This window comes from Antechinus flavipes, chromosome 5, assembly GCF_016432865.1.
Source record: "Antechinus flavipes isolate AdamAnt ecotype Samford, QLD, Australia chromosome 5, AdamAnt_v2, whole genome shotgun sequence".
NCBI classification, from domain to species: domain Eukaryota; kingdom Metazoa; phylum Chordata; class Mammalia; order Dasyuromorphia; family Dasyuridae; genus Antechinus; species Antechinus flavipes.
In genome coordinates, this window is record NC_067402.1 from 115,860,595 (window position 1) to 115,881,578 (window position 20,984).

General features: G+C 36.4%; 1 protein-coding gene across 1 annotated transcript in view; it reads right to left on the reverse strand.

The window, feature by feature from the left end:
* Positions 1-20,984, reverse strand: part of SND1 (staphylococcal nuclease and tudor domain containing 1) — a 499,624-nt gene that overhangs the window by 151,810 nt on the left and 326,830 nt on the right. The gene's annotated exons all lie outside the window — the stretch shown is intronic.

Genomic DNA, 20,984 nt, shown 5'->3' on the forward strand with positions numbered 1-20,984 from the left:
AGGGAGAATATGAAGGTGACAAGCAAGGACTTCCAGCAAATTCCTCTTTTTCTCAATAAAATATGAAGGTTTGTTGAGAGGATTAAAAAGATGATGAGAGAGATTTGAGAAGAAAAGGTCTGGTGAGGGTAACAGAACAGTGGTCTCAGAAATGGGGTGTGCAAAAGAATTCATTGGGGTGCCAGAAGTAAATACTAAAACTGATGCAGAGGACAACTGTTGAGCATATGTGCAGTTGACACTTGCCTTTGTTTCTCTTCTTCCTTTCCCCTCCACCCTCAGGCATCTGGGCTTGTGTGTCTTCCCTTAACTTACTCCATGGTGGTATGCAGTGAATGCTTTGAGATTTTTTCTTGACATGGGCTCTCTTGGGAAACACAGGCTTCAATGTAATCAGATAGACCTTGCTTTCCAAAGAACATGGGAAACCTTTTAGGTTTTAGAGAAAGAAAGATGGGATAATGTGTGCTCTACATGGAGCACACAATGGGCAGAGAGGAATATTCCATGCCAGAACTAAACCAAACTGGAATCCCAAGGAAGGGCTCTTTCTAAGCCCAGGCAACTTGGTTGTTTAAGAAGGGACTCAATGCTTTCCGACAACCAAAGTTCCTTGCTATATGACTACATGGGAGTAGGAGTTCACATTTAAGAAGTCAGGGAATTGGTAAGGTGAAAAGTAAGAAGTGGGAGTTTGCTAAGCCATAAAGCAGTGGTTCTCAAACTTTTGTTTTCAGTATCTTTATCTTACTAAAAATTATTGAAGAGCTCTCCAAAGCATTTTTGTTTATCTGGATTATATTTATGGACATTTACCATATTGGAAATAAAAACTATTTTTGAATTTGTAGACCCTCTAAAAGGGTTTCAGAGGATTCTCTAGACCATACTTTGAGAACCACTGCATAAAGGATGAGTTAGTAAACTTCTTTACTAGGAGTTTATAGTGGAGGGTGAGATACTGATACTACATGTGAAATGGGTTCATGGTGAGGTGAAGTGTATAAGCTGATCCAAGGTATAGCTTCAGATCAGTGTGCCTGTAGACTAATTCAAGCAGCTCTGCTGATACCAGACTTGAATGGCATCTACCAAGGACTTCTGTGGAAATGTTTTAAAAAAAATTAAGAGGAGGGGGGAGATAAAAGGTAGAAACTACACACAAGAATGAGACAATTTCTGAAAACACCCTCCAACACAATGACCTTCAAAAAACTAAAACAGAAAACAAACATATATAGATTTTTTTTTTGTCCCTTAGGACACCACCTCCAGGAAACATTCAGTGTTGAATGTTATAGTTAAAGATGCAAGCTTGCTTACAGTGTATGTATATCACATTCTGAACTTTAATATTTTAAAATCTACCTTCTTCAAAGGACAAACTTAAGTCTGAGGTGTGTTTCCTTTCTTTTTTCTTTTTTTAAGAGTATGGTGCAAATAAAGGTCACACTTTTTTGTTTCTTTGAGATCATGGAAAATTTTCAATTCCATGACTGTAGACTGGCAGAATGGAATAAGTACCAGATGCTTTTTTGCAGAGTACCTACTATTCAAAATGATGTGGGAAGAAACTAACTTTCAATAAAATACCATTTCTATATGTATTCTATACATTCCCCCAAATCCTTAACAACACATTTACATTAACATCTTTCATTGTAAAATGAGTCAGAGAATGCAAAAGTTAAGGTTCTCATAGCAACTGTTAATTCTCCTACACCATATGTATGCAGTATTGGCAATTACTAATTGGGTTGTTGCTAAAGGTGAACCTTAATATACTGCATGTGTGAAGTGGGCGAGCCAGCATTCTTACAGGAACTTTAAAGTTGTGAGCTTCGCATTTTGTGTATTTCAAGCCATAACTTAAAAAAACAAAACAAAACAACCAGCACATGACATTTCTAAGCAAACCTAAGTTAGTGCTTAGGACCAAGTTTGCAATGAGCACCAACAAGACATAACTGGGACACATAAAGGGGATTATAAGGGAGACACTGGGGCACAAAGAAGCTTGCCTGACAAAAATTAGCCAAGCAGACCAGGTTGTCACCCTAATTTCCTCCAGTTCACAAATTCTCTTCTTTCTTGTCTCAAACGTCCATAGTATTTCTTCTCATTAGGACTGTAATTGCTCTTCCTGGAACCAAATCAATGACATTAGCACTAGCCCTTGGCTAACTCACCTTTGAGCTCAAGATACTTAAAAACTGAGCTCAGTCAGCAAATTAAAGTGATTTATGGGGTGAATGAAGAATGAGACTGGACTGTCTCTTAAGCAGTCATCTGTTACCAATAAACATTCTGCTTAGGGTGAAAAGGAAATGGAGGCAATTCAAGCAACTGATCCTATCACCTCATTTCAGAATGAAAATTAAGCATGAGATAGTTATGAGGATCCAGACAGTCAGTTTTCCAGTAAAATAATCCCATTCAATCCTCTCTTGATTCTCTTTCCACTATATCATCTTCGGTCTTGAGAAAAAGAATCTAAAAAAAGAGCTTAATAGCTCTGTAATAGTCCACACATCCAGTCTTATGATGAAAAATCAGAGCATCATACTTTATGGCATTTCATGTGCATATATCATGTACACATTTGTGAGGTAAACCATATTTTCAATTTTTGGTGGGGTGTTCTTTAGCTCATACTCCTAGAGTAGGCTCTCAACAATTACCAACTAAATTGATTAAAAGCAGGTCTCTTAAGAAACTTTACTAGACTACACTATTAGCTTTTTTGAATTAATAAACATATCCCATTGGCAACTAGTATTTCTTCAATAATCTTAAAACACAGTTTCCTATTTTAGAATATTGCAGCTGTGTTCCGTCATGGCATAGTATCTGGGAAAACAGTAGAATGCCCAGTAGTCAAGGGTTGGACCATTAAGTTTAGAACAAATACTATTAATAGTATTATTCTTATGATGATGACAGTTATTACTAGTACAAAAGAATGAACACCATTCACAAAGGAGTAAAAAAAATCTTAAAGAAGCTGGAGAGGCTACATTCAGATCTGAGTACAAGTGTTTGTCCAGAATAAAACCTGCCTTTCAGTAAGATGTAGAGAGACACATCTGATGGCCTGCTAGACAAAGACACAGAAGGTAGTAGAATAGAAAAGGAAACAGGGCCTCATATGAAAAACAATTCTTTGTGATGAAAGCAAAAAAGTATGAAATCTACTCTAGTTTTGTTTCAAGTTCTCAAAGTTCAAGATAAATCTTAAATTCCTTTCTTCCAAACTTCACTATTCCCAGCTACAACATGAGATGGATTTTATGTTTGGAAAAATCCACAAAGAGTTCTGAGATGCTTCAGGTTCACTTGAAGCAAGCAGTTCACTTTCTCTGGACAGGGGACCATCCTCTTTCCTTCTTTCTACCCACCAGCCTCACCCTATTGCTTTAATTTCTTACTTGGTTCAGCCAGACTTCTCATGTGAGCTCTTAACATTAGAGAATAGTAAATCAACCATATATGCTCAAGCAAGAGTCTGCCAAAGTCTTTTAATAACCCATGAGCTTTATCTCAGGGAGCTATCCTGGCCCAGAGATGACTGATAATCAGGGACTTTCACACTCCAACCAAAAGAGATGGAGACCTTGCTGGATGTTAGTATGCCAAGCTGGACAGACTCTTTAAAAAAATCTCTGACCCTTTCCCTTGTCTAGGGGTGATCTGAATTTAGGCCAGTTTACCTAAGGTCCCAGTAGTCACCCAATTTTATCCATTCTTTCTTGACTTTGTTCTTTCCTTCTAGAGCACTGCCACTTTGCCTCTCAAAATTATTTTAGGTCTTATGGATTATCTTATGTAAACTACTAGCTACAATAAAAACCTATTGCTTCCTACGTTCCTGGTCTGATTATGCCATGAAATCCTCTCTTGTAAGTCTTGTAAGTGCAGTGGAAGACTAGGAGAAAAACATAGAGATAACATGATTGTCATCAACAGTTTAGAAGAGCTATGTTATAGTATGATTAGAATCATACAGGTAGATGAACCTTAGTATGAATATAGCTCATGACTAACAAAGATATGATAGTATCTGTAGAAGTAGAGCAAGCCTTGACAATCAGTTCCCATAAGACTAAGATGATTATTCTTTTTCTGAAATGGAAGGGAAAAGGAAAATGACAAAATATAGGTGATGTGGAAAGTGTACATGTGCAAAACAGACACACACAATTTCATTTTCTTTTTCTGTCTAGACAATTTTAGATCAAAGGCTAGAAATATCTTCTTTTTAGTTTCTTTCCCAGGTTCTCCTATAGCACCTAGACACAACTAGCTTTACTGTATATACCACACATCTTCACCACAAGAATGTAACAAACAAGGGAGTAAAGGGAAGCAGACATTTTACAGAACAGAACACAATTTTAACACTTCAGTTAAAACTTTATTTTATGTGTCATCACTCCTTCAAGTGCTCTTCTATGGACTGATTTAACACAAAACTCAAGTTCGATGGGGAGATAAGACAGGTTTCTTGGTGGGTGGCAAATGATGTGCTCTTGCTTTTTCCACACTATATCCCTGAGAATTACCAGAGCCAGCTGAGATGCTTGGCCTTTTATTAGTGAAGCAGCTGAATAATTTATAAGAGTTGCACAGGGCCCATTAGAAGTGGTAAAGATGTAATAACTGACTTAGGACTTTGCTTATTCAGAGCGAAAGTTTAATTTGCCCATAAACACCATGCTCCCTGATCATAAACCCACCCCATTGGCTTGACCTGCTCCCTCATCTATACTCACATGCTCAAGCATGCCCTCACAGCTATAATGATGGCTGAGCTCCATCAGCTATCCTACTAAGTGGGAAAACACAAAAACAAAACCAACTTCATTTCCTAAAATTAGGCTAGGTCATGACTTTTTGAGAAGCAGTGTGATATAGTGGGACTTGGGAGTCAGACTTGGGTTTAGACAGTAGTTGTGTGACTATTGGGCCTCAGTTTTCACATCTGTAAAATGGGCTGAATTCAATGGTATTCATAGGTCCTTTCAGGTCTAAATCTATGATCCTTTGTCTTTGCTCTATATTCATCATGCAACTCCTCAAATTTAAGCACCTCAAAAGAAGGAAAGTTAGGGAACCCAGAAAAAAGCTAATTAAGAGATGGCGTAATGAATCTATAATTTTTTAGTAAAGAGATGTTGGCAATTATCTACTCTCTCTGTTTAGAAATAAGTAAACTGAGCCTCATAGACTATAAGTGACCTGTTCAAAGTTACAAAACTATTTAGTGGTTTGAACAAAAATCTAGATGATCTGAAGATCCTTGTACAAATTCCAAATGGTAAGAATCTTTGCTATGTTCTTTTAGAAACAATCTTTATTTTAAAAAAATTATATATACACACAGTCACACATATTTTTTAAACTGTAAAAATCCATTCCCCTCTGTTGAGAGTGAAGGAATAACAAAACTCCAGTCATAAAATACGACTAGTCAAAGCAAAACAAATTTCCACATTGGCTATGTCCAAAAGTAAGCTTGCATTCTGAATTTGTAATTTTTAAATTCTTTATCAGGAGATAACATGTTTCATTATTAGTGCTCTGGTACTGTGGATGGTCATTACAATGAGTAGAGTTAAGCTTTTAGAAATTGCTCATCTTTACACATTGCTGTCATTAGGCAAATTATTGTGGTTTTGTTCATTTAATTTACCATCAGTTCAAACTACCTTCCCAAGTTTCTCTGAAACCATTTCCTTCATGATTTCTTGTAGGAAAATGATAATCCATCACATTTAAATGTTACAACTTGTTTAACTATTCTCCAATTGATAGGCACCTTCTTAGATTACCATTCTTTGCCACCTCACAATGAGCTATATTTTTGTACCTCCTCAGTTTGAATTTGTTTAAAACCAACCCTGCCTGTAATTTGCAACCCTTTTCTCCTTCTAATTCAAATGAAAACGAGGTTCAAGTATTAACGGCCACTCCTTTCTTTTTCCTTATTCATAAAATGATTACATCATCATATAATTTCTTTCTATTCTCTATTCTTACTCTTTCCATTCTCTCCTTATGTTCATCAATGCACAAAAGAACCATTTCCATGTATCATCTCTCCATATTTGCATGTAATAGTTTATCCTGGTTTAGTCCTTTATAGTCACTTGTGGTTATCTTTTCATGTTAACTTTAACATTTTAATTCCAATATTTTCTCACAGGGTTCTGCTCTTTTCAAAAGGAATGCTCAGAAGTGCTCTCTTTCATATTCATTTCCCCTCCTTCTTTTATATATATATATATATATATAAAATATAGTATAGTGTTTTGCTGATTATTTTTAGCTGTAAGTCTATATCCTTTGCCGTCTAGACTCTTATTCCAAGCTCTCTGTTCTTTTACAGCAATAACTGCTAAACCATGTGATTCTAACTATGGTTCTTTGGTACTTTTAATTCTTTCTTCCTGGCTGCTGGCAAGATTTTTTTTTTTTTTTTTTTTTTGACCTGGAAGCTCTGGCTTTTAGCTAAAATGCTACTAAAGTATTTATTTTTTTTCCCTTAGAAGATGCTCAGTGGATTCTTTCTATTTCTACTCTTATTCCTGGTACTAAAAGTCCAAAGTTTTCTTTTAAGATTTCTTGAAATGTGATGTCTATCTAGGCTCTTTTTGTTTGTTTGTCATCACAGATAGTACGATGATTCTTTAATTTTTTTTCTCCTTGATCTGTTTTCCAGGTCGGTTGTTTTTGCAACAAGATACCACTATTAATTCTCTTATTAATTTTCCTATAGTTCTCATTTTTCTTTTGAAATTTTTCCTTCAAAATTTTTCCTCTACTGCCCTCATCTCACTGATATCTTTTCTCCCCTCCCTCTTTCTCTTCCCTGCCCCTCCCCTTCCCTGGCCAGCTCTTAGTCCGTATGAACAGAGACTTTTCTGCTTCACTAGACTGACCTGGAAAAAATGACTTTAGAATACAGTCAAATGCATTTTCTCAATCAATTTGGAGGATTTTGTGGGGAGATGAATTGTACTGTTTCCTATTTTTCTGCCATCTTGACTCTACTGCTCTCTTTTCTATGTTTTTAAACAATAGCTGTGACAGGGAATGCAATTAAAAAGAAGGGCCAAGGAATGAAAATTTTTGAAGACAGATCTTCCCCCCCCCCCAAATTTTCTTTGATAGTCTTCATTTTTTTCTTAACAAGAAAGCACTTTTAATATTCTGATTCAATAAATTTTTTAAAACTAATTTAGCTAAATTATTAAACGGCACAGAAATAAAGCAACATAGAAGTAGGAGAACATTACTCTAAATCTCTCCGGAATCCTATCAGAAACAGAAAACTGGCAATGTTATTTGTTACAACTGATTATCTCTGGTCCTTTGTCCTATTCCCCTTGGCTAATCTTGTGGTAATAAGAAGACCAGAGCAAAGATCCATCCATTTTTTGTTTAAATTCATTCTCTAAAGCCTAGAGTTAGGGTTCCAGCTTTTGGCATCTATTCTATATAGCAACAAGTTTCTCTCTCTGGGGCCAAATCAGGGTCTCAAAGACCCGTTATCAATGACTCAGTTCAAGCTGATGTGGGAGGGAATCATGGCAGCAGGCCGTTCACCCCTTCATTCAGTCGCCTTCTTCACAACGAGGCCATTGAATGGGTACCACAATAGAGCGTTGAAAATAAAAGGCTGAAGGGAAGCTCACAGAATCCTACTGCACAGACTTGGTCATTCATCACTAGGCAAGTGCCAATATCTGAGAACAGCAATCTCAATTTCTTCAAATCCTCCAACCTGCAACAGCTGCAATAGTGACTCTGGTGGGCGGTTTTGCTGCTTACGCAAGTTTCCAATACCAAGCATTGGCCAAGAGCCAAGGAAACATTACTTAGGTTAGAGACATCCTGGCTGCAGAGAACAGCACAATGGACTTCACAGCTTATAAAGCAGCTTACAAAGGGCTCCGGTGTATTTCAAAGAGCACTTCAAATAGCTGGGAAGAAGAGTTATCTGCCCAAAAACATTCAAGGAGTTTATTCATAATCTATTTAATTCGAGTTTTTTGTCAGTAGGCAACAACATAATAGAGGTAGGTATAGGAAAGACATAAGACTAGATAACCTAGCAGTTTAGAGGGAAAGGGCAGGTCATTCTTATTCTATGGAGTATTAGTTCAATAAGTTAAAGAATAAGTGGCAGCATTCACTCCAGGAGAATATGAAACATATGCCTCTGCCTAATGTAAGATAACTCAGAACAAAAGTACCATACTCCTTCACTAGTTGTCTCTCTTAGAGAAACCTTCACCCAATTTATGAAAATCCATCCTCTTACATGTGGCCTAAATGACTACAAGCTTCCAAGAAGATAATTAGGATAGTATAGGCCAAAAATTTCAACAAATATTTATTAAACAGGGATGAAGTTAAAGAGTGGGGCCGAGGACCACTGAATGGATTTGGGGGCTTCTGAACACTACCCAAAGGCTCACAAGGGAAGATAGGCCCTTCTTGTCATAGGATTAACACAATCAGAGTCAGAGAAACAGGGGAAAAAGGAGGGGCAGAGGAAAGAGGTTTCTGCACAAATCAATGAGGTCAAATCTACTAATCATTTGCACCTACTAATAACTGATGGCCTGACCACCCCCATGTGAGTTAAGTGCTAGAACTATTATTTCCCGTTTTACAAATGGGAATCTGGCTCAGACAGGTTGAATGACTTGTCCACCATCACACAGCTCCCAGCAGAGGTAGAATTTTTACTCGGCAAACCCTGGATGCAAATCCAGCTTTCCATTGGCACAGAGTCTGGGTATTTGGTTCAAAAGCTAAAAAAGTAAGTGTGTAAGCCCACGTGTGGATGCTTGCGCATGTGTATGTTTTGGAAGAGTAGCAGATGTTTAAGTGGGTGTCCTGTGGAGCATCTCTGTACCAATGGATACAAATATAGTCCTGACCCTGCGAAGCTCTTGTTGAGCTGCGTACTCAAGTGTGTTGAGAATGTAGGTCCATCAGCAGCAATTCTAGGATGAGGAATTATTCCAATTACAACTTCCAGACTTTTGAAAGTCATCTACAGTGAGTAAATTTAGGAAACTATTTACCTGAGGTGCTTAAATAGCAAAACACATACAAATCCAATTTCCTGTAATGGGTGAAGCTGGTCTCTAAAAGGAACCAGGCAATGGGTGTGTGTACCCAAGTACTAGGGTGACAGGACTTTTCTGTGAGCTAACTGCAGGGTGCACACAGACATTCAAAGAAGATCCCAAAATCTATATTCCTTATAGGTTGGTGTGTTCCTTTTATGATACACAGTGTGGTACAACAGAAGGAACATTAAATTCAAAGTCAAAAGACTCTGAATCCTTGTTAAGATGATCACTAATTAGGACAAGCCCACTACTCCTATCTGGGCCTCAGTTTCTACATGCTAGATAAAAACACAGGACCAGAATCAGGGGTTAACATGAAATTCTATGAAATTAAAAAACTAAAAAATTCAGTAGTTTTTTTCAATATGATTGGTTTTCTATGTATTTTATTTGACTTATTTAAAACCATTACAAGAAGCATTCTATAGGTTCCAAAAGACAGAATGACATAATGACACAAAAAAAGCTTTTGACCTCCTGACTAGATCATGTTGAAGGTTCTATCAAACTCTAAATTTTATGATTTCACTTTATAGAAATCATATGTTGGACTTGTCTTGCCCTGAGAGTTCTCAGATGCTCTAGAGCTATTACTTCCTTGCTTGATCCTTGAATAGTAAATAATAGTACAAGGTTTGTGAAGAAGATATTACTGTTGGATAAGGGAAATGTGATTTTTTTTTGGTAGAAATTTTAGTACTTAAAAAAAACCAAACCCTGGGTGCTCCCCAATTCCCAGTCTGATTATAGTGGCTGCCACTTACGATGCTTCAAGAGACTTAATATAAGCAATTTAGAATCTCTAAACTAATATACTAAGCAATGTGTTCAACAGAGAAAAAAATGAAAAAAGAACAAAGCAGTAAAGTCTACTAAAGTCTCACCTCCAGAAATCTCTCCAAATTCATGTGCCACCAGAAAAGCAGGAAAGACTACAGGAAGAATTCAATGCAAAATCTAGATTAAGTACTGTAGGATTTTGAAAATAAACATATGGGTATCATCAGCCCCATTTTGCAGATGAGTAACTGAGGCTCATGGAATTTAAGTATTCAAAGTCACACTGACCATAGCATGAGGAAGAATTTGAATCCAGGGTTTGTGACTCTGCCTCTAGAACTCTGCTGACTTCCAAACCTGCTTTATCCTTCCCTTATAATCCCATTTGCCAAGCACGAGACAATAATAAATACTCATTGAACTTAATGAGTCACAGGAACCTAGATGAAACTAAGATTGCTAATAGGAATAAGAGTTTGCTTCTCTTCTTAATCTATATGTGGTGTTCCAAGAAAAATCTGTTTTCTCTATGTAAGGTAGGCTGATAATAGTCAAAATGTCAATAAAAAGATTCTCAGTTCATGTATGATGACTATTTTGTCATAAAAAGGATGGTTTGACGCTAATGCTGCCATCTAGAACTCACAAACATGTCTAAAGTTAGGAAAGAACAAATTCCCAATAAAATAAAGGAAAAAAAATAAGCGCAATTTTCTGGAAAGAGACAAAAATAAATCAAGGCCCTAGATAAGTTATTTCTGAATTCCCCGCACACAACATCATTCATGAACAAGGCAGTGGTACAAATATAGCATAAATGTCGTCTGCTCTGGCTTGTAATTTAAAATGCAAATGCTAATGAGTGAACTGGTGTATCAGTGAAGTTAATAACTGCATGCCTGGCATAGGGGCTGCATCCAAAACACACCGAGAAAGAAGAGACAGACACCATGTTCCAATTTAAAAATAAAAAAGCCCAAATTAACCCTAGAAAAATCACTAACAGATGCATAGACTCAGGCAAATAAGGCATGCAAGGATAGGAGAATGGAATCATTAAAACTCATACTAGAACAACTAAGTCCACGTTTTCCCAAATGTCATGAAAATATGCAGGTAAATTACAGCTATTTCTATAAAAATAACAGAATAGCCATGGGTGCAAACTGAATTACACAACAGGGGAAAAAAAAGTATGCTTGGAATAACTGAGGTCACAGATCTTGCGATAAGTATATTCTACAGCTACTAATGGTATGTAGCCACTTGGCTAGAAAGGCATCTTTAAAATAGTTTATTGTGTAGTATAGAATAATGGATTTAGAGCCTAATGATGTGTGTCCCAATCCTATGTGATCACAGACCAGTAGCTATCTTGTTTATAAAATCTCAGTTTATCTATAAAGCTGGGACTACTAGTGAGGTGATCTCTAAGGTCACTTTTTAATTCTAAAGGAAATCCCAGAACCTATGAAAAGGGATCCTAATTTTATTTTATTATACCATCTTTAATAAACTCCATAGCTTACTTTGATGAGATGCTCCTACAATGTTATCTACAACACATCTCCATACAGTTCCTTAAGAACAACTGTGATTAAAAATTCATCACACTATAGTCAACTTGGTAATGAGTCCAAATTTAGTGAAGCTGGTCCTCCAACAAAAGACATGATATACATCAATGAGCCAAAACTCTCAGGCTTTTCAGCTTGAAAGGTATTAACAGAGATTGGGTTCAACAGACACAAATTTTAAAAAGAAGGGGTCATATTAAAATCGTAAAGAGGAAAGACTTTCTGAGGTAAGCTTCCAAGGGCTGGGGGAAGCTAGATTACATAAACAATTTATTAAGTTATGTGAGGCATTTAAGGGCCTCTTACTGTTCAAAGCAATATGTAGGCAAAAGGAAGACAGATAAAAATGAAATATCCTACCTAAAGAGCTTAACTATCTAGGTGGTGGAGAAGAGAGGAGAGGAGAAAAGAAGATACAATAAGCATACAGAAAGGAAAATACATAATAATTTGAGGGTAGGGTAACATTAATAGCAGGAAGGATTGGAAACAATTGGTATATAAAGTGATACTGAAACTGAATCTTAAAGGGGGATGGTGGTACCAAGAAACTGGGAGAAGGACGGAGGAAGAACATTGCAGACCTGTAAGACAGCCTGTTCAAAAGCATGAATGCAAGTTGTGCAAATGGCACATACAGGTAATAGCAAGATGGTTAGCTTTACTGACATGAAAGAACTATGAAGGAGAGAATATGAAATCTGGCTTGAAAGATTAACAGGTTAGAATCATGGCAAAGGGCTTTAAACAAAACTAGGCAATGCAAAAGTTCAGGTTTGATTTAATTACGGTGGTAGCCGAATGCCTTAAAAAGAAAGGTTCAGACAGGAGAGATACTATGGAGGCAGAAATGAAAAGACTGCACTAGTATGGAGAATGTAGTGAGAGTGGTTAGTGCTAATGGAATGGCACTCTTGACCGAAGTAGAGATAATTAAGAAGAGGTAGAATTAGGGGGGAAAGGTGATGAGTCCTCTTTTAGACACCTCAGATTGGGGATGCCAATTGGCAATCTAGGCAGAAGGATCAATAGGAAATTGATAATGTGAGACTACAGTAGGCCACAGAAAAGAAATTAGGGCTGGATATGTAGATCTCAGAGTCATCTGAGCATCAAACCTATGGAAGCTGATGAGATTTTGATGACTGGAATATCCAATCACGGAAAAGGTAAAAGAAAGAGGGAAAAGCAGTCATACTACTTATCAGGTATCAATACTGGGAGGTCTTTCTCCCACCAGAAAGAATTCATAATTCATTCTTGAAAATACTTTCAAAAGGACACACAGAAAATATATAGCTACTTTAAGAAAAAAGGTCATAGCGCTTAATTTTTGGACTCATTTTGCTGACAAATACCATTTGAATGTTCTAGGGTTAATGCTATTTGGAATTTATTTCCTATGCAAGGAGTTCTCAAAACAGAGAAGAGTTAAGACCATATCTATTGAGAAGACAAGGAAAAAAATGGGTCAGATGACTAGATATCATTATGAATGCAGTTAGGCTATTAATTAAGGAGGAGAATCATTTTTTCCACTCATTTTTGATCAGCTCTGAGGGGTGGAAAATGGGAATTCCAGGGATTGTCCCTTAAGCACCTGAGAACAATTTTTATTTTTTGGTCCGTTCTAACAAAAATCAGCTAGAATAATAGAGGGAAGATTGTCAGGAAAAAAAACAGATAAGGTATGCAAAATAAATGCAAAATATTTACATTCCTCAAATTGCATTATCCATTGAAAATCAGGTTTAGTAGACAGAAATGTCGACATTTTCTGTCCATCACAGAAACAGCTAGTGAGGCAATGAATAAAGAATTGGGCCCAGGTCAGAAAGAGTGGACTTCAAATCTGATTCTCACTCGTTTTTGTGACCCTAGGCAAATCACTTATCTTTTACCTGCCTCAGTTTCAACTATAAAATAAAGATAATAATTGCACCTACCTCCCACAGTTGTAGTGAGGAGCAAAAAAGATAATATTTGTAAAGCTCTTTGCTTAATAAACACTTGTTCTTTTCCATTACAGGATGTCTGAAACTGCCTGTTTACATAGCATAGAAGAATGAGCAGAAGAAGATAAGTAAAGAGCTCTCTAAGTTATTAGCATCATCCCTAAGGTAGCCAAGGGATCACAGGGGATTAATCTAAGGTATTTTATGATTCAGACACCAGATATAAACAGGAGAATTTATACTTAGCTAGGCAAGAGATCACACATTTAAAAGCTGGGATAAATTCCTGCAGGTTCTCCTAAAACCTTGGGGAAAATTGGACAGTTGAAGGTAGGAGACAATAACAGTGAAAGAGTTCCTTTTCCCATTGTTGCTTACGATCTAGAGCATTGAAATATTATTAAATTATATAAAGGACTCTCAAGTAAAGTTGCTGTTTACCTGAGTTTAAATTTTATATCTTCCCACTGTTAATAGGCAGGCCACTTAGACCTTCTTAACTCCAATTTCCTTCTTTGTAAAATGAAAACTACGCTTGCGTTTGATACTTTACAGGGCTATTGTGAGGACCACATAGAATAATAGATATAAAAGGTTTTAAAACAATGTAAATGTCAGCTATAATTATTATCCTGTCTTAATTAATCATACCCTGGGGTCTTCACCAAACAAAAAGCTGCTAGTCTGGTGAGAAGATTCACAGAATCAGGTTTATGGTCCTGATGTATTCTTTTAGTTGACCCTAAAGTATGCCTGACCTATCATAATGGCAGGCAAAGGGAAGAGGGAAAAAGAGTTAGAATGGAAAATACAAATACAAAAATACAGAGAGAAGGAGCCATTTCACCTTATGAATTTCAATAATATCAGAATTAAATTGAAGAATCTGAAAGGAATTAAAAAGTATCAACAAATTCTATGTTACTTAAGGATAGTATTTTCTGAGAATCTAACAATTAGACTTATGATACAATAGGACATCTCAATTAGCCTATAATTGTGTGATTCGGTTTAGTACTGGAAAGTATTCCTTCTCTCAATTTATTAAAAAATAAAAGATTTAAAGAGGCCACCAACATTTTGCATCTCATCATGCTTGAAAGGTTAGAATGAATAAATTATGAACATAATTAAAAGGATCACAATCTCACTAAAGAATGCATGGCCAACATAAAATCACTATTAGATATGCCGACTATGTTACTTTTCCACTGAAGATACTGAGGCACACTTGGTTTTGGCATAAAGCAAGTTTGAAATACTTTCTTTCCTGTTTCTCCCCACTTTTCTTCTTCTCTTTCCCCCAAACCTCTGGTCTCTCAGCAGCCAGAAACCATGTGTGCTCCCTCTCTGTGCATTCCTGCCTGGAAGATGTAGCACTTGATGGGAATCACTGAGGACCAACAGGCCTCTCCATCTAAGGAGCACCTCCACCAAAGGATGCTTACCTTTAGAATACCTTTTCATTTATCCTGAGCTTGAACTTGCTTAGCCCATTGCTTTGTACACAGTAAATCCTTAATAAATTCTTTTTGCTCGCTTGTTTTTTTCTTGATAAGGCCTCTCTAGCTTCTTCCCCTTCTCCCCCCACCGAAAAAAAACAACAACAACCCACTTATCAAATAGTGTGGAATAAATTATATAGTAATTTATCATAGTAGAATTAATTATAGAATGATTCTGGGGAAATCTCTGAGTTTCCAATTCATAATCCAAAAGTTACATAGAATATTTCACATAAAAAAAGGGATTTGGATTCTCTTGTCCTTATTATAATCCAACTCAGGTCATACTTTGTGTTTACTTTTTCTTTCATTCATACAGAATTAAGAAGGTGGTTTGCATTTGTCTTTGTTGAAGAAAGTGATGATATTAATCTTGGGTATAATCACTGTGACCTCTACCAGGCAAATTGTTATTAATAATTCATTCTTGACAGTACTTCAGACATTTTGCATTATCACCTAACATTTATGGAACATTGCAATTTGTCAATTTTCAATTTTTGATAATTATGGAACTTATTCAAGAAACTCAACCACTGTAGAGACTTTATGAAAGCAAAGAGAAAAGAGGTAATTGGGATGGGAAAGTACATATGGATGTGATCTTAACAAGAAATCTACAGAAAAAAATCAAGAAATTCTCCTATTCTTTAATAATATTGTTCCCCACTACAAATGAACAGGTACAAAGATACAGAAAAGACAGAGAATGTGATTATTTAATGGGTTGTCAATGGAATCAGCATCATGGGTACCTTTAGATTTCAGATATTACAAAATATTGTACTGTTCATTATGGAGGACAATTCTTTCATTTATTATTCACTAAGTACTTAATTTGAAAATCTTTCTTCCAAGGAGGAATATAGAAGGGTGAACAAAACAAGGAACTGACCATTTAGTAGAGGAGAAGAAAAACACAGCTATTTGAATAAAAGAAAGTTATGTTAGATACAATGTACAGATATAAATAGGAAGTTGGATACATGGAGACAACTGGGTTATGGATACTTTAAAAAGGAGAAGCATTTCATCTGAGATTTGAAATATAAAAAGGAATTAATTGGATTAATTGAAGACATTCTAGCTGGAGAGCCCAGAGTGAGGAAAAGTCCAGAGCATGTCTCCAGAACACTGTAACTTGGAATATGTGAAAACATACTCCAAACATACTTGAAGTAATGTGAAGTCCTTGGAGACAGAGTTAGAAAGGCATGGTATTTTTTGAAAGACTTTGAATGCCTAAGACTAAGACTTAGTTGACTAAGAAGTTGAATTTTATTCAGCAAATAATATAAAATTATTTTTAAAGGGGTAGGATATAATCAGAGGAAGATTAATTAGGAAGATTACTCTGGCAATGATTTGTTGGATGGTTTGAATAGATGAACAACCTGGAGGCAGGGAAAATAGCATAATTGGGATTTGTACTAAAAGGGGCACGTATAGGAAGTTCGAATAAAGAAAAGTACAGAAATGTAAGAAAATGTGGTGATAAAAATAACAGGATTTGAGAGGAGAATCTGAAGTCAAAGATGGCCATGAGTTTTGTAGATTAACTGATACATAAGATTTTAATACCTTTGGTAGAAATGGGGAAATCATGAAGAGAGGTCAGCTAGCTTTCTGAATATATGATTTGCAAGATACAGCTTGAAAAATGCTGCCCCTAGCCATCAAGTGAATTTCCTAAACTGTGCTTCCAGTATGAATGATGATTCCCAAGAGGCAGACATATTTTAAAAGGGCACAATCACAAGAGACTTTACCATCAGTATATCAGCATTTTGGAAAGTGACATTAGGAATTAAGTTATTGTACCTCAGTTTCTCTTTCTTTTCAAAGGACATAATAAATAGGACAAATTAAAACCGAGTGACCTTTGTTCTAATCAAGGGAAATGGAGGAGATTCATTAAACTTGGAGAAAGTTGGGGTGAGAATGGAGGGTGAAGGAGAGATTTTTTTATACAAATGTAGGCTACCCAGTGATTTTGCCATCCCTATTAATGCAGGACAAGAACTGGATGTGTGATTGTGTCCTAGGCTGAAATAAATATGCATGAGAAAAGGTTAGAGCAGTAGGACCTTGAATAGCTTTGGCTATGATTGCAAAAGGTCAACTGTTCACCAATCAAACCAAACCCAGGTGCTCAGAGGACTAAAGGGCAAGAGCTTAGGAGGCAATGACCTGCTAGGGACAGCTAACTTTTCCCACCTGCTTTTCCATCTGATCATTCTACATACAGGGGTGCAGGAACTGTGACAAAAAAGCCACCTGGTTTAAGCCACCTGCTACTTTATCACGCTGTGGACCTGCCTGCTCCAAAAACGTTTATAAAAAAGGAACAAGGAGGAAGGAATCACTTTCCTCCAGCTCAGAGTGATGCCCTTCATTACTTAACCAATTCTCCCATGAGCCTGAACACCACTGGTCTATATGATTACGTAGATACTATGTAGTACTAGCTGTAATCACATACTGGTTCTTGGGTTATACTTCCCCTTCATTTCCTGCTCCTCCAATGGCTTTAGTATTTACTTTCAGTCTTCATCTTCGTCAGTAAGCTACATCCTCAATATAAACGAATGGCCCCTCCAAAAACACTCCAGTTTATCAACCTAAACTTCAATAAGCTATATTTCACCTTAGCCCAAATGGTATGGTTATACTTTCTGATCCCAAATTCACTCAAAAATGTACTCACTTTCCAAGTTTTTTTTTGAAATGTCTGTTTATTATTTTTTATAGAACAATAGGATTCTATTACAATCATACACTACAACTTGTTCAGTCATTCTCTAATGGATGGTCATCTCCCTAATTTCCAATTCTTTGCCACCACGAAAAATAGCTGCTATAAATATTTTTGTAGATGTGGTCTTTTCCCTTTTTTATGATCTCTTTGGAATATAGACTTAGTGGTATTGTTCAATGAAAGGGTATAGAGTTTTATAGTCTTTTAGGCATAGTTCCAAATTGTTCTCCAGAATGGCTAGATCAGTTCACAATTCCACCAATAAAGAATTAGTGTTCCAATTTTTCCATATCTCCTCTTTCATGTAATTTTTCTTTTCTGTAATATTAGCTGAAGCTGAGTGAAGTGAGCTCCTAGCACCAGAAGACCATTATGTACAATAACAGCAACACTGTGCAGCAATCAACTATGATAGACTTAGCTCTTTTCAGCAATGCAATGATCCAAGACAATTACAAAAGACTCCAGACAGAAAATGCTATCAACATCCAGAGGGGGGGGAAAGCCAAATAAACCTATGATATCAATGTAGATCAAGGCAAACTATTTTCACTTTTGCTGTTGTTTTTTTCTCTATTCATCAGATTCTTCTTTCACAACATGAACTAATATAGAAATATATTTAGCGTGATTTTACATGTATAGCCTATATCAGATTGCTTGCTGCCTTGGGAAGGGACAGAAGGAAAGGAGGTAGAAAAATTTGAAACTCAAAATGGTACAAAAATGAATGTGAAAACTATATGTGTAATTGGAAAAGAATAAAATATTAGTAAGTGGAATCCTTAAAGTATTCACCATTTCTGAATTTTATAGCTTGCCAAACTCCAACCCTCAGGTTTCTTTTCTCTGCTTCTACTTAGTTCTGTTGAAAACAAATTTAACTTACACAGTTGTGCTCAACTAGTTCCACTAGACTGCATGGCTGTTCTTTTATTCTGTCTTGACTTTCAGGCATATTACCCACAATATTTGTTCTAAATGTCCTATTCTTGCCTCAAGTCCCCAGTACAGTAATGTCAAACTTAAAAAGGGTCTTAATTTTTCTTAAAATTATTCTATCACATTTTATTTTGTTAAACGTTTACCAATTACACTTTAATCTAGTTGGGAAGTTTGCCTATGTTTGTCTTTACTAAGAAAATAGAAGACCCCTGTAAGTTCCCTTTCTTCTATTTTAAAACTTCAGAATCTCTCTATAATTCCATATTCTCTCTTTCCCTCCAGTCTGAGAAAGAGGAAACTTTCTCCTTCTCTCTCCTTTCTCTCTTTCTTCCTGGCCCCAGCATGATTTACTACTCTCCCCTTTAAGAAACTCAACAATTCAGCCAAATATGAACTTTTCGTGAGCTTGCCTTTATTTCCAGTCTGAGCACTGGCACATAGGGCTGCCCATGCCTGGAACAGAATTCATCTTTAACTAGTCTCAGAATCCTGAGGTCCTCCAAGACTCACATTAGATGCCAACTCCTATGGGAAATTAATCCAGACCCTTTTAGTTTGAGTGTTTCCTAACTCCTTACCCAAATAACCCTCCATTTACTTTACATGTTTTTAAGTTATATTTCCCAGTAAAAGGAATGTGAACTCTTTGATGGAAGGAACAATTTTTTTTGTTTCTGTTTTTGTATACACTGGACTTAAGTGTCTATACATGTTATGAGTTTAGCATGTATTGGCTCAAAGAAAAGCAATATGAAGGGAACATGAATATGCTTACTTAACAATTCTGCCTCATTATGTGAGCACAGAGAATGCTATAAACTCCAATTGTACGGTCAAAGAAATTTGTCCAAAAGAAAGCCAACACCCAGGATCCTTAAGTTGAATTCAATCACATAGTAAGGAAGTCAAAAATGAAAACTATACCAAGAAAGTGTCCAGGTGAGCCTGTTACATAAGTTGCCTACATTAATCCTGACAAATCCTGCTCTGTAGTGCAACTACAAAGCAAAGAAAAAGGTGCCCAAATCCTCTAATCACCTGGCTTTGATGAATAGGAGCAAAATGCCTAGATTTATAAACTTTGGAAAATTCCTTTTAAAACCTTTTCAAACATGAAATGATCAAGTGTGAAAACTAATTAACAAATAGTGCATCTGTGTTTTTAAGCAGGAGACTCTAACAGAGATTAGGGAGGGAACATGAAGGGGGAAAGAAACACAGCTACCTGCTGGTGATTTCAGAGATATTCTCCTCCTGGTGCCCTGTGTAGTGTATTTATCCCTGGGAAGAACAACATTGCTCAAACACGTGCACAGCTTTACAGAAGAGACAAATCCAGGAAGGAAAATATTTTGCCCATTAGAAAACATGATTTTCTAATCAATAAATTCCACAAACAAATAGCCCAACTCAGCCATTTGGTAACTAGAGTTTTGTCACAAGTATTGCAGTTAGTCATTAGTTTCTTTTATTTAGATGTTAGCAAATACTCATCTTGAAGTTTAGCCAAGGAAGAAACGAAGTGAGGAGCTGCTTTTGTGACAGGGAATAAAAGCTTAAGGCTATTAATTCACTCTCTGTTGGTCTGGAAAGACTGAATCTAGTTCCTCAATTTATTCAGGAAACCCCCTAATGAGGTCATGATGGATGCTAAGATGTGCAGCAGGCAACAAAAAGGACAACCCAAACCTTGCTTGTTCTTCCCTCAGAGCCTCTGGGCCACATAACAAGGAATCAGGTTTCAGAGCACCCTAAAGAGACTTTTTGATCCAAAAGGCAGAATTATTTCTGAGGTCAGAAGTGAGATCCATCACAGTTCTCTGACATAATGAAGTTCATATAATATATTACAAGGATATTATGTGGTTGGGGAGGAAAAAAAAACTTTTAAATACTAGTTATGACTATGCATATGTTGTTTTTTTCACAATACAAGTTATCAAAGAAATGTCTTTTGAATTGGAATAATTATAAAGTATAACTGCTATGTGATTTCTGATGCAAAGGCAAGTCAAGTTATCATGATATGCTTCCCTACTCTGATTAAAAAAAAATGTACAAGTGTGTCAATTTTTTTGTTGGGTCTGTGAATTGGGTCAGCTTTATTTAGCTATTTTTGTATTCCGATTTCCTCTTTATTTTCTTTCCCCTATACACCTAAGAGTATCCAAATTACTCCAGAGTACAGTCTTTTTTCCTTTCTGTTAAGAAATCTTTGGGAAATGAACAATTGACTCCATTTAATCATAATCATGCAATTATGCTAGAACCTACCCATTCAGAAACTAAAGTCCAAATGCCCAGCAAGGTTTGGA